Source organism: Otolemur garnettii, unplaced genomic scaffold (assembly GCF_000181295.1).
Source record: "Otolemur garnettii isolate 467f Iridium unplaced genomic scaffold, OtoGar3 scaffold00058, whole genome shotgun sequence".
Lineage (NCBI taxonomy): Eukaryota > Metazoa > Chordata > Mammalia > Primates > Galagidae > Otolemur > Otolemur garnettii.
Window position 1 is genome coordinate 11,304,531 of NW_003852453.1, and position 8,016 is coordinate 11,312,546.

General features: G+C 37.3%; 1 pseudogene; it reads left to right on the forward strand.

The window, feature by feature from the left end:
* Positions 1-250: 250 nt before the first annotated feature.
* LOC100942306 lies at positions 251-2,058 on the forward strand (annotated as a pseudogene).
* The last annotated feature ends 5,958 nt before the right edge of the window (positions 2,059-8,016 follow it).

The following is an 8,016-nucleotide window of genomic DNA, read 5'->3' on the forward strand; positions in this document are numbered from 1 at the left end:
CCTCAATGGAGGACTTCTGACCGGAAATAGAAAGTATTAAAGAGAGCAGCATGGGGAGCAGGAGGAACAGCCAATGGTTGAGGTCAAGTCTGGGAATGAAGGAGAACTTGAAGCAATGTGGTTGTAAGATGTGGGTTTATCAACTCTAATCTCAGGTGATGAAGAGGAAGATGGCAAAACCTTGCTGTCCACATTGACTTGAACCCAAGTAGCTGCAGTGAAAAAGAGCTAAAATACCAATACTCAGACCATGAGGAAGAAGAATAAGCAATCTGTCAGAGTCATAAGAGACATTTTTGAAGCCAGTGACTCTTCTGTAGGTGATACCTGTGACAACCATACTACTTAGCTGGATGGCACCCAGGAAGAAAAAGATCTGCCAGGAGTTATCAAGACAATTGACTCCATGCCAGTTGGTGCTTCTTGCAAGAATACTGCCCTGTCGGATGCTTCCCAGGATGAAGAAGGGCATTTCACTGTCCCTAGGAGTGGCTCCATGTCCACATTTGAGACCATTCCAGATATAGCAGTTCATTAGTGGATCACCAGCCCCAGGGCTGTCAGTTCAGAATGCCGTGAGTGATATAATAACTATCTGGAAAAAAACCGTGAGTGATATAATAACTATTTGGAAAAAAACATTCCATCAAAGGCTGAAGAACTGTTTTTTGAACTGTCTTATTCAGAAACGGTTACAGAGATTCCAAAAGAAAATAATTCAAGAAGTCACAGATTAAGAAAGAAGACTATGCTTTAACTAAATTTATTATTTGGAAAATAAGATTTGGCCTAAGTGAAGCAAGAGATCTATCTGCTGAAGATGTGAATAAAATTTGCCACCTTTCTCCTATTGAACTGACTGTCTTATTTGAAGCCTTTAGAATTCAACTGAAAAGAAACAAAACAGAGAAAATGAAAGGACACTGGGATTTTTGGAGTTCCACTCACAGTCCTCCTGGAAAAAGACCCAGCATTAAAGTTCCTCTTATGTTGCAAAAGTTTTTTGAGGAAGTTGTGGTATCAGGTCTGGAATCTGAAGGAATTTTTTGACTTTCAGGATGTACTGCCAAAGTCAAGCAATACCCTGAAGAACTGAATGCCAAGTTTAATGCTAATAAATTTACATGGGACAAAATGTGCCATAGAGAAGCTGCAGTAATGTTGAATGCATTTTTCAGAGAACTTCCCACATTTCTCTTCCCTGTAGAATATATACCTGCCTTGATTGCTCTAATGGAAAGAGGGCCTCACATCAAAGTGCAATTTCATGCCTTGCACCACATGATCACAGCAATGCCTGATGCCAACAAGGATACAGCCCAGGCCCTCATGATATTCTTCAATAAAGTGATTGCCAATGAATTCAAAACCCGAATGAGTTTGTGGAACTTTTCTACTGTAATGGCACCAAACCTCTTCTTCAATAGAAGCAAACATTCGGATTACAAAGAAGTACTATTAGCAAATACTGCAGTCCACATCATCTGCCTAATGCTTAAGTACCAGAAAATTCTGTGGAAGGTTCCATCTTTCTTATTTGCTCAAGTAAGAAGGATGAATGAAGTCACCATGTTGTTAAGCAAGCAGCTGCCAAGTGTATAAAAGCTGCTCAGGAGGAAGACCACAGAATGTGAGATTACAAGCCCCAAGACTTCAAAGGTACTATAAAAATCGCACTCTTTAAGAAGAATGCCTAACATGCTGGAGGGAGTCTTACAAGTCCACGCTCTACTTCGCTCCAAAGTGTCCATGGCCATTCAACTCAACAGTCAAACCAAAGCCAAAGATATACTGGTGAAATTTCAGTATGACAGCAGTCATGGTCCATCAGAATGTATTAAGATTCAGAACCAAAAGCTGTATGAAGTTGGAGGAAATATAGGACAGCATTGCTTAGATCCAGATACTTATATATTGTATGTATATCATGTAAAACCTCAGGGAAAATGGTGATTAAACCCTAAGCAAGTCTTTGAAATACTCTCAAGATGGCCACTGTCATGGATTATATGCCAGCAGGATCCTGGGTTTAGTGGGGAGAAAACAGCACTACTTTGACATTTTTGTCCCCATAGCTCTCTCCATGTTTCTGGCCCTGCATGGTGGGTATCACTAATGTGGACTATGGAATAGGAGCCCTGCGGTTCTCCATTTTAAATGAGGTTTCCTTGTGACATGTCTTTGATAGAAGAAAATGAAAGAGGATTTGGTCCTTCCAGAAGAAATGCCAGTCTAGAACATGAAACTCTAATCATTTCTAGTATTTTGACTTCATAGCAGAAATGAGTAATGAACTTGGCCCTATATATATGGAATAAGTAACGCTTCTTTTTGTAGACAATACTATGAACACAAGAGTTGAAAGAGGCCCTTTTTATGCTTATGATATATATATATATATACACACACACACCTTTTTGAGCAAGAATGACAGAATAGCATTAACTCTTCCCCTGAAAAATAATCTGGATCAGCTTTCCAAAGTGAAACAGACAATAATTATGCTCTCTCTCCTGAATTATAGGAGGAAGAACTTCCATTTAAAGAAAACTGTGTTGTATATACATAAAAAAAAAGGTCTATAATATTCTTTTATTATCACTTTACTATTTATAGGTTAGTAGGATATTCTACTTTCCATTACTCATATGGGTAACTTATACTTAAAAACATTTTTTAAAAAAAGAAGTCTTTTTCAGCTAAAAGTTTCTTATTAGAATTTTATCATTTTTTTAGAGAAATAGATTTTATTTCTTTAAGTTGATTTTACCTGTTTTTCTGTTCTCAATTTTATTCATTTCTGCTTATTTCTTTATCACTTCCTTCATTCTGCTTGTTTAAACATCAGTGTCTTACAAACTTAGATTATTAATTTAAGACTCTTTTCTGCCATTATAAACATTTAATGCTATGTATTTCCCTCTAAATTCTAGCTAAATCTCAAAATGTATTATATGTTGTGCTTTAACTTTTATTGTTGAAAATATTTTTAAATTTTCCTTGTGACTTCCTTTTTGCCCATTGAATTGTTTAGAAGTATGTTGATTATTTCCAAATACTTGAAGATTTTCCAGAGATATTTCCATTACTGTTTTTCAGCTTAATCTCATTTTCATTAGAAAACATACTTTATACTTTTTAATCTGTTTTCATTTACTTACGACCTAGAATCAGGTCTGAATATTCGAGGTGTACTCTGCAAGTGCTCAGAATGGCATCAGTTGCAGCAATCCAGGATTGGAATCTAGCTGATCTCTACTATGCCTACTCTTTGGTGCAATGTTACTGCACAGGCCCCAAGCAGCTCCCGTGATTGTTTAGGAGGGCTGTAGTGGTGGGGGGCCTCTCATAGCTCAGGTCACAGTGTCTTCAGGGTCAGCCTGGATCCCCAGGGTTCTCTCCTCTTATCCTTTCCCAAGTGTAGACACCTTCCCTAGGGACCTTGAGATTTTGCTGAGTGGATCACACTGTCACCCTCTCCTTCTTTCTTGAGTGTCTCCTGTCATTTCTTTGATGATAGACAATGCTCTTTCCATGAAGGTCCATTCATAGGTCGCATCCGTTTGCAACTTTTGATCCTCTTCTTGAGAACAGTGGGTGTAGGCTGCTCTAGTCTACCACCTTGGCCCCTCCAAAGAAATTTCTGAAGGAATTAAAAATTCCTTGTATAATATTTCTAACACTTGGGTCATGTATAAGTCTAATTCTATTAATGGCTTTGCATTTTGACAGTGGGTTTTTATCTTTGCTCTTTTTGTGTCTGAGAGCTTTTTGTTGAATTGTGGACATCCTATGTAGACCACAGAGCCCAAGATTTGTATCTGGAAATGAGCATATCACTTTTTCTACTAGGCTGTTGGTATGTGGAGTTAAATTAATTTATTCAAGAGGTCGGCTCAGTTTTTGTTTTCCTATTGCTGTTTCTCCTCTTAATGCATGACTGGCTTCAAATTACTTTGGGTTACCTTTTGCTTGGGTTAGGGCAGTGATTCTCAACTTGTGGGTCATGATCCACAGGAACTGTATTAAAGGGCCACGGCATTAGGAAGATTGAGAACCACTGGGTTAGGGTTTGATGATGGGGAGTTTCTCTCTATGTTTTTGTTTACCCTCAGATTTAGACCTTCTCTTAAGTGTGTACCTCAGAGAGGCCCTATCCCCTTACTCTATGTTCTTTCTCCCTGAATTAGATTGTTGTTACTTGTTAGTTGCTACCTGGTGGGGTGTATCAGGGAAAATTCTCCTTTTTCCTGTATCAGCAACAGTCTTAGGCAGATCCTGTGTCCCTTGGTCTTAAGGGTAGGAATGTTTCAGTGATTCTCCAATGTGCAGTGGTAGGGTATCTCTAATGGTCTAAATTTAGCATGGCCCTCCCCAAGAGCCAGGAGGATTTTTGTTTATTTGTTTCCCATCTGCCTTAATAGGTCTTCACTAGTGCCCTGGTAGGCCAAAGTTTTGCTGCTTATAGCTTTTGCTGGATAAGGAAGATAGGAAAGAAGGATCCAGCTGGGGCTTGTGCTCTTCTTGCAATGAAGGCTACACCCTTTACCCAAATACCACTGAGAGAAACCATTTTCTTTTGTTTTTACCTCTGCTTTTCTCATGAACACTGTTTTAGTTTTCTAGGGCTGCCTTAACAAAGTACTACAAAGTGGTTGACTTAAAAAACTGGAGCCTAGATTTCTAAATTCGAGGTATTGGCAGGGTTTTTATTTTCTGAGGACTGTGTGGAAAGGATCTGTTCCTGGTCTCTCTACCCAATATGTGGATGACCATCTTCTTCCTCCCTGTGTCTCTTCATATTGTTTTTTCCTCCATTTTCTTATGAAAATTCCCCCTTTTCATAAGAACAGGAGTCATCTTGGATTAGGGTCCACCCTGATGAGCTCACATTAACTTGATTACCTCTGCAGATTTATCCCCAAATAGGTCACATTGGGAGGTACGTGGGATTATGACTGCCACATGGTAGAATCATAATAAGCACTGTGGGCTTTGTGGAGGATACTTTAGAAGTAGGTGTAGCCCCTCCTTATGTCTGTAGCTCTAAGAGGTTTTGTAGTCTCATAGCCAACCATTAGCAATTTCATGAAAATTTTAACTGAAATATTTTATCTGCTTCTCAGGGAAAGTGGTGCTATGTCTGATCTCACATAGAGGTCCTTGACTTCCTTTAGATTTCAGGCTACTGTGACCTCAGCTCTTTGATGAGTTTGAAAAGTAGTGATTTTGTGAGCTTTCTTGACAATTAGGTGGGAATGATACTTTTTCCACTTTCTACTTGCCAAGAGATAGAAGATGACACTATTTTTATTTTCATTGTTTTGAATTCATTGAGGGTACAAAGAATTAGGTTACATTGATTGCATATTGTGATGCTTTACTAAGAAGAATGTTTTCCACCTCCATCCAGTTTAATACACAAGATGTAAAGTCTTTATCTTTTTTAATGGCTGAGTAGTATTCCATGGTACATACATACCACAGCTTGTTAATCAATTCCTTGGTTGGTGCATTTAGATTGTTTCCACATTTTGGCTATTGTAAATTGAGCTGTAATAAACAATCTAGCGAATATCCTTATGATAAAAGGATTTTTTTTCTTCTGGGTAGATGCCTAGTCATGGGATTGCAGATCAAATGGGAGATCTCATTTGAATTCTTTGAGGATTCTCCATACTTCATTCCAAAAAGGTTATATGAGTTTGCAGTTCTGCCAGTAGTGTAAAAGTGTTTCCTTCTTTCCACATTCATGCCAGCACCTGCAGCTTTGGTACTTTGTGACATGGGCCATTCTCACCGGGGTTAGGTAATATCTCAGAGTAGTTTTTATTTGCATTTCTCTGATGATTAGGAACTATGAGCATTTTTCCATATGTTTGTTAGCCATTCATATGGATGGAAGGTCCATTCTTTAGAGAAGGTTCTATTCATGTCTCTTGCTTATATATTCCACATATGGAATGTTGAGTATGGTATATGAGTATGGAATATGCTTATATATTCCACATATGGAATGTTGAGTATGGTATGTTCTCCCAATATCTTCTGCTATTTCTTTTCTTAGGGTTTTATAATTTTCTTTATAGAGGTCCTTCATGTCTTTAGTTATGTATATTCCTAGGTATTTCATTTTCTTTGAAGCTACTGTGAATGGAATTTTGTCCTTAATTAGCTTCTCATCTTGGCTGTTATTGACATATATAAAGGCTACTAATTTGTGGACACTGATTTTTATATTCTGAGACAAGACTGTATTTTTTATTACTTCCAGGAGTCTTGTGGTTGAGTCTTTGGGGTTCTCTAAGTATAAGATCATATCATCAGCAAAGAGGAGAGTTTGACCTTCTCTGCCCCATTTGGATGCCCTTTATTTCCTTCTCTTGCCTAATGGTATGGGCATGAATTTCCTGCACTATGTTGAATGGTAGTGGTGATAGAGGACAACCTTGTCTGGTTCCAGTTCTAAGTGGAAAAGCTTTCAGTTTTACTGCATTCAGTATAATATTAGCCGTGTGTTTGTTGTATATGGTTTTAATCAATTTAAGAAATGTGCCACCTATGCCTATATTCTTAAATGTTCTAATTAGAGGAGGATCGTGAATTTTATCAAATGTTTTGGCTGTCTATTGAGAGGATCACATGTTCTTTGTTTTTGCTTCTGTTGATATGGTGAATTATGTTGTGGACTTGCATCAGTTAAACCAGCCTTGCATTCCTGGGATGACACCTACTTGATCATGATGAATCAGTTTTTTAATGTGTAGTTATAATTTATTGGCTAGATTTTGTTGAGAATGTTTGCATCTATATTCATTAGTGAAATTGGTCTGAGGTTCTCCTTGTTTGCTTTGTAGAATGTGTTGGGGAAGATTACTTCCTTCTCAATTTTTTGAAATAATTTCTGCAGCATGGGTGTAAGCTCTTCTTTGAAGGAGTGATTGAATTCTGGTGTGAAGCCATCTGGACCAGGGCATTTTCTTGTTGGGGGATATTATTATTGTGTCTTTGATTTCAGTTTTGAAATTGGGATGTTCTAGAGATCTATTTCTACTTGGTTAAACCTAGGGAAAGGGTACAATTCCAGGTATTGATCTGTTTCCTCCATATTGTCAAATTTCTGGGTATAAAGTCTCTTATAATAGTCAGAGATAATCTCTTGTATCTCTATGGCATCTGTTGTTATTTCCCCTTTATCATTTGTGATTGAAGTTATTAGAGATTTTGCTTTTCTGTTTCTAGTTAATCTGGTCAAAGGTTTATCCTTTTTATTTATTTTTTCAAAAAACCAACTTTTTAAAAATTAATTTTCTGAATGATTCTTTTGTTTTTGATTTCATTAATCTCTGATTTAATTGTTCTTATTTCTTTTCTTCTGCTGGATTTGGGGTTTCCAAATTCATAAGATAGTTCATCTTATTGATCTCTTCTGACTCTATATGGATACCCTTGATCACCTTTTCTTCCCTAGTTGTGATGGCTAAGACTTCCATTACAATATTAAACAGCAGTGGAGACAATGGGCAACCTTGACTGGTACCTGATCTGAGGGGAAATGATTTAAATTTGACTCCATTCAATATGCTATTGGCTGTGGGTTTGCTGTAGATGGCCTCTATCAGTTTAAGAAATGTCCCTTCTATACCAATTTTCTTGAGTCTTTGATCATGAATGGATGCTGGATATTATCAAAAGCTTTTTCTGCATCAATTGAGAGAATCATATGGTCTTTGTTTTTTAATTTGTTTATGTGATGAATTACATTTATAGATTTACGTATATTGAACCAGCCTTGAGACCCTGGGATAAAACCCACTTGGTCATGGTGTATAATTTCTTTGATGTGTTGTTGAATTCTGTTTGTTAGGATCTTGTTTAATATTTTCACATCAATATTAATTAGTGATATTGGTCTATAATTTTCTTTTCTTGTTGGATCTTTTCTGGGTTTGGGGTTCAAGGTGAGGTTTGCTTCAGAGAATGTGCTGGATAGTATCTCCTCTTCTTCTATATTTT